The sequence below is a fragment of the Bos indicus genome, chromosome 9 (assembly GCF_029378745.1).
Source record: "Bos indicus isolate NIAB-ARS_2022 breed Sahiwal x Tharparkar chromosome 9, NIAB-ARS_B.indTharparkar_mat_pri_1.0, whole genome shotgun sequence".
Taxonomy (NCBI): Eukaryota; Metazoa; Chordata; class Mammalia; order Artiodactyla; family Bovidae; genus Bos; species Bos indicus.
The window spans coordinates 50,475,830-50,482,799 of record NC_091768.1 but is presented as its reverse complement, the minus strand read 5'-3'; positions in this window follow the sequence as shown (position 1 = coordinate 50,482,799).

Here is a 6,970-nt window from a genome sequence, read left to right as displayed (position 1 = left end):
CAAGCCAAATAGGTTCTTAATGGAGTTCTTTTGGAATGAAGTGACTGCGAAACAATGCAAAAAGAGGTACGATTAGAGGCTAGGAGACTCAGGTCCCTTCCTTCTGTGAACTTTTAGGCAGTTTACCAGAATACCACATAGAAATACTTGCTGTGTGCAACCTGGTTTCTGCTTCCTACCCAGAACTCCAGCGTCTAAATGTCCAGCATCCCTCAGTTTTCTCAGTGGCCATGCAAGTAAGGGGCATACAGCTTAGGCTTCATTAGTTCAAGGGTAAATCATCTTTGAGGGACCCCATAAATGTAGGTTAAATTGAATTGGCTTGAACCAAAAACTAGTTTCCACTCTTTCCCCATCTATTTGCCATGAAGTGATGGGACCAGATGCCATGATTTTCGTTTTCTGAATGTTGAGCTTTAAACCAACTTTTTCACTCTCCTCTTTCACTTTAATCAAGAGGCTCTTTAGTTCTTCTTCACTTTCTGCCATAAGGGTGGTATCATCTGCATATCTGAGGTTATTGATATTTCTCCGTGCAATCTTGATTCCAGCCTGTGCTTCTTCCAGCCCAGCGTTTCTCATGATGTACTCTGCATAGAAGTTAAATAAGCAAGGTGACAATATACAGCCTTGACATACTCATTTTCCTATTTGGAACCAGTCTGTTGTTCCATGTCCAGTTCTAACTGTTGCTTCCTGACCTGCATATAGGTTTCTCAAGAGACAGGTAGGTCAGGTGATCTGGTATTCCCATCTCTTTCAGAATTTTCCACAGTTTGTGGTGATCCACACAGTCAAAGGCTTTGGCATAGTCAATAAAGCAGAAATAGTTGTTTCTCTGGAACTCTCTTGCTTTTTCCATGATCCAGCGGATGTTGGCAATTTGATCTCTGGTTCCTCTGCCTTTCTAAAACCAGCTTGAACATCTGGAAGTTCACAGTTCATGTACTGCTGAAGCCTGGCTTGGAGAATTTTGAGCATTACTTTACTAGCATGTGAGATGAGTGCAATTGTGCAGTAGTTTGAGCATTCTTTGGCATTGCATTTCTTAGGGATTGGAATGAAAACTGACCTTTTCCAGTCCTGTGACCACTGCTGAGTTTTCCAAATTTGCTGGCATATTGAGTGCAGCACTTTCATAGCATCATCTTTCAGGATCTGAAAGAGCTCAACTGGAATTCCATTACCTCCGCTAGCTTTGTTTGTAGAGATGCTTTCTAAGACCCACTTGACTTCACATTCCAGGATGTCTGGCTCTAGGTGAGTGATCACACCATCGTGATTATCTGAGTCGTGAAGATCTTTTTTGTACAGTTCTTCTGTGTTTTCTTGGCACCTCTTCTTAATATCTTCTGCTTCTGTTAGGTCCATACCATTTCTGTCCTTTATCGAGCCCATCTTTGCATGAAATGTTCCCTTGGTATCTCTAATTTTCAAAGAGATCTCTAGTCTTTCCCATTCTGTTGTTTTCCTCTATTTCTTTGCATTGATTGCTAAGGCTTTCTTATCTCTCCTTGCTATTCTTTAGAACTCTGCATTCAGATGCATATATCTTTCCTTTTCTCCTTTGCTTTTCGCTTCTCTTCTTTTCACAGCTATTTGTAAGGCCTCCCCAGACAGCCATTTTGCTTTTTTGCATTTCTTTTCCATGGGGACGGTCTTGATCCCTGTCTCCTGTACAATGTCACGAACCTCTGTCCATAGTTCATCAGGCACTCTGTCTATCAGATATAGTCCCTTAAATCTATTTTTCACTTCCACTGTATAATCATAAGGGATTTGATTTTGGTCAAAATCAAATGGTGCAGATGGTGATTGCAGCCATGAAATTAAAAGACGCTTACTCCTTGAAAGGAAAGTTATGACCAACCTAGGTAGTATATTGAAAAGCAGAGATATTACTTTGCCAACAAAGGTCCATCTAGTCAAGCCTATGGTTTTTCCAGTGGTCACGTATGGATGTGAAAGTTGGACTGTGAAGAAAGCTGAGCACCAAAGAATTGATGCTTTTGAACTGTGGTGTTGGAGAAGACTCTTGAGAGTCCCTTGGACTGCAAGGAGATCCAACCAGTCCATCCTAAAGGAGATCAGTCCTGGGTGTTCATTGGAAGGACTGATGCTGAAGCTGAAACTCCAATACTTTGGCCACCTCATGCGAAGAGTTGACTCATTGGAAAAGACCCTGATGCTGGGAGGGATTGAGGGCAGGAGGAGAAGGGGATGACAGAGGATGAGATGGCTGGATGGCATCACTGACTCAATGGACATGAGTTTGAGTGAACTCCAGGAGTTGGTGATGGACAGGGAGGCCTGGTGTGCTGTGATTCATGGGGTTGCAAGGAGTTGGACACGACTGAGCGACTGAACTGAATTGAAAAACTAGTTTAGGATATCTCTGGTGGAATGCAGCAAATTTCAAAAGCTGTTAAAATGTCTAAATACCTCAGCTTATCTGGATGCAAAAGGTAATGAGCCATGTAGTTTGCTGGCATTTTTTTTTCCTCTGATACTTAAACTTCCTTTATAAGTTTAGGAATATTCTTTCTCAGTCCTTACTACACATATAATTTGAACTCACTGATATTAAATCAGTCTGAAGATTCCCAGTGAAGGAAAGTTACACAGCTCAAAACTCCCCTCTGGGTCCTCCCCACCATTCTATGCAAAACAAAGAACTCACACCAAAAGAAAAAAAATTTACAGAAAGGTTGATTATGCCCAGCTCCCAGCTGGTACCAGCCTCTGGCCAATCTCCAGAATTCCTTGCCCCAGACATTTAAGAGAGAACTCTGAACAACCTTGGAGAAGAACAGGCCCCCTTAAGACAGTAGATTTCCACATATATGCCTGTATATTGGAGAAGGAAATGGCAACCCACTCCAGTGTTCTTGCCTGGAAAATCCCATGGATAGAGGAGCCTGGTAGGCTGCAGTCCATGTGGTCACGAAGAGTTGGACACGACTGAGCGTGTCCAACTTCACTTTCAATTTTCACTTTCATGCACTGGAGAAGGAAATGGCAACCCACTCCAGTGTTCTTGCCTGGAGAATCCCTGGGATGGAGGAGCCTGGTGGGCTGCTATCTGTGGGGTTGCACAGAGTCGGACACAACTGAAGTGACTTAGCAGCAGCAGCAGCCTGTATACATTTACTCTTTTCTTGGGTTAGTACAGTAGCTCACTAATCTGACTGCTGCCCCTTCTCGCCTTATTAAAGGTGATCTGTTCCTGTAAAGTGCTGGTATCCTTTTTCCGAACCTCCCCTTCTCTAACTCCCTTACCCTACACCCAGGACCAAGAAACAGAACATTCCCAAGAATATCCTCCAGAACAAAAAAATGTCTAAATAATAAACATCCTAAGCCTAGGCAGCGTGAACCAATTACAGAAGCCTGTCTGAACTGTGATTTTAACTAAAAGTTTACACCAAGTTACTGTATTATTTTGCTTAAGAAAGACGGTATTTAAGGAAGGGAAATTTCTGAAATATATAAATGGAGATCAGAAAGATCAAATTTGGCAAGGTGTGTGTTTGAGTTTACTATTGCTATAACAAATGACCATAAATTTGGTGATGTGAAACAGCACACATTTACTATTTTACAGTTCTGATGGTCAGAAGTCCTGAATTCATGGGTCTCTCACTGAGGCTAAAGTCACAGAGTCCCCAGGACTGTGTTCCTGCCTAAAAAGCTCTAGAGGAGAATTTTTTCTTGTCTTTTCCAACTTCTAAAGGTTGCCCACATCCCTTGGCTTACAGCCCCCTTTCATTTTCAAAGCCAGCAATGGCCAATTAACTCACATAGCATCACTCTGACAGTGACTCTTCTGCCTCCCTTTTCTGCATTTAAAATACTCTGTGATTACTACGTTGGGTGCAGCTGAATAAGCTGGATTCTTTATTTTAATTTCAACCTATTAGCAACCTCAACTCCATCTTCAGACTCAATTTTCCTTTGCCCTGAAACTCAAGATTTGATCGCTGGCCCACCCACTCACCTCCTATTGTGTGCCTGGTTCATAACATGGGGTGGAGGACCCTAGACCTAACTTATTCACAGGTGTTGAGGATTAGGATGTGGACATCTTTGGATGGGGTGCGCTATTCTGACTTCTGTAATGCCTTCCAATTATTCAATGGCTCTGGCTCACGGACTTAAGTATTGAGGCTCTTCAACAGATATGGTCTTAGAATGCAAGTGATGCTTCAGAGTGATATAGCTTAATAGCCCTGGCTCCTACTGATTTTTAACTGTGTACTTACTAAGTAATCCTCCAGTAATAATTTGGCTTTTCACATGGATTTGCCTATAGAAACATAATGCTCTGAATAATGAACAAAAGTATTTAGTCAATTTGGCAATTATTATTATCCTCATAGATTAACAAATTTATACTGGCTTTTTAACATATGAATTCCTGTGTGTTTGGTTAATGTGTTTCCACACCTAAGAGATGGTCTAGACTTGGTAGACTGGCAGCTCAGGTTTTTGAATCTGTGAGAATAAAAGCCAGATTGTAAGACTCTGAAGAAATCCATCTGTCTCAGTAATCTTCCCAAATGATTGAAATCTGACTTTAATATATTTTCCAAACTCATACTCAGAATGGATCTCACAGTCTGGCTGTGGACTGAAAGGCTCTCCTAATTGCTCCCATCACATCCTTTACTCCTGGAACACTGGCTAATTTCCTTCAATGAATGAATCTTTTCATTCATTCTTTTTTCAAATTTGTGTGTTTTAATTAGACTCTTTTGATTGCTAATGTTCCTTTCAGAAATGTACAGTTCACAATACAAAGACACATGAATTGACAATATAACTGTAACTAGAAAACTATGCAAGATTGAGGCATACTTCTTTTTTTAATTATCTTTTTGAACTAGGTTTCATTTTAGACTTGCTTAAAAAGTTGAAATATATGTGATTTACAATTTATGTTAATTTCTGCTGTACAGCAGAGTGATTTAGTTATACATATACATACCTTCTTTTTTAAAAAATACTTTTCCATTATGGTTTATTATAGGATATTGAATATATTTCCCTCTGCTATACAGTAGGACCATGTTATTTGTCCACTCTATATGTAATAGCTTTCATCTGCTAACCCCAACCTCCCACTAAATCCTCCTCCCCAGCTCCATCCCCCTTGGCAACAGAATCTGTTTCTGTTTCATAGATAGGTTCATTTGTGTTATATTTTAGATTCCACATATAAGTGATATCATATAGTGTTTGTCTTTCTCTGACTTACATCACTTAACATGACAGTCTCTAGTTGCAACCATGTTGCTGCAGATATTTTATTCTTTTTATGGCTGAGTAGTACTCCATTGTAAATATGGACCACATCTTCTTCATCCATTTATCTGTTGATGGACATTTAGGTTGTTTCCGCATCTTGGCTGTTGTGAATAGTGCTGCTATGAACATAGGAGTGCCTGTATCTTTTTAAATTTTTTAAATTGTATCTTTTAAAATTTTGTCTGGATATATGCCAAGGAGTGGGATTGCTGGGTCATATGGTAATTCTATTTTCAGTTTTCTGAGGACCCTCTGTACTGTTTTCCATCATGGCTTCACCAACGTACATTCCCACCAACAGTGTAGGAGGGTTCCCTTTTCTTCACACCCTTTCCAGCATATTTTATTTGTAGACATTTTAATGATGGCCATTCTGATTGGTGTGAGGTGGTACTTCATTGCAGTAGTTTCTCTAATAATTAGCAAACTTGAGCATCTTTTCATGGAGGCATACTTCTTTCTGTATGTTTTCTTGTTTTTGGCTAGCCTGTGTAGTTCCCCCCATTCTGTGTCTACTTCATAGTCTCTGCTCACTGTAATTTTTGTGCTCTTCAGCTTTTCTTTACATCGTGAACTTTGAATTTAGCTTCCACTCTATTTCATTCATCATTGCTATTCTGGTTTATTCATATATGTACAGGTCACACACACAAAAAATATTTTTCAGGGATTCCACACCATACAGCTAGGGGCAGTTCTGATTAGAATTACCATGACTGGCTAAGGGGATGATCCTTAACCTTGACTGTTTTAGAGTTTACTTGTGGCGGGGATTGGGATCAGGAGGGTTCCTAAAACATTGTATTTCTCAAGCTTTACTTCCAGACCAAAATCTTCTGTAGAACTAATGTACATATACATGTATTTATATGACTGTATATGTATTTAAGTTCGAACAAGGAAATACTGGAAGAATATGCACACAAAGTTGTAATGGGATTAGTGAGATAGAACAAGGCTACTGCTAAGATATGGATTCTTGGGCAAAAATTTTTGTGGGCTCTCTTTCTGTATTAACATTCTGACTAAAAATGTACTCCACTGGAGACGGTAAAGTTAAAACCAAAAAGAACTGTAGAAACATTGTACTCTGGTTTGTACATTCATTTTTCATAAGAATATTGGCTAACAATTCTGAATATGCTTTGCATGTATGCTGAGGTTGAACAAATAAGTAAATGGATAGTAGCTAATAGGAGCCAGATTTCTTACTATCAAATAAAGAAGTTACAGATAATCAACAGAGAAAGGATAGACTGAACTCTATGGTAATGAATTAGAGTTAGAGATCAGAGAATTAACTCTGTTTAACTCTGTTTAGCTCATTATATCGGAGAAGGCAATGGCACCCCACTCCAGCACTCTTTTTTTTTTAATTTAATTTTATTTTATTTTTAAACTTTACAATATTGTATTGGTTCTGCCATATATCGACATGAATCCGCCACAGGCATACATGTGTTCCTCATCCTGAACCTTCCTCCCTCCTCCCTCCCCATACCATCCCTCTGGGTCATCCCAGTGCACCAGCCCCAAGCATCCAGTATTGTGCATCGAACCTGGACTGGCGACTCGTTTCATATATGATATTATACATATTTCAATGCCATTCTCCCAAATCATCTCACCCTCTCCCTCTCCCACAGAGTCCAAAAGACTGTTC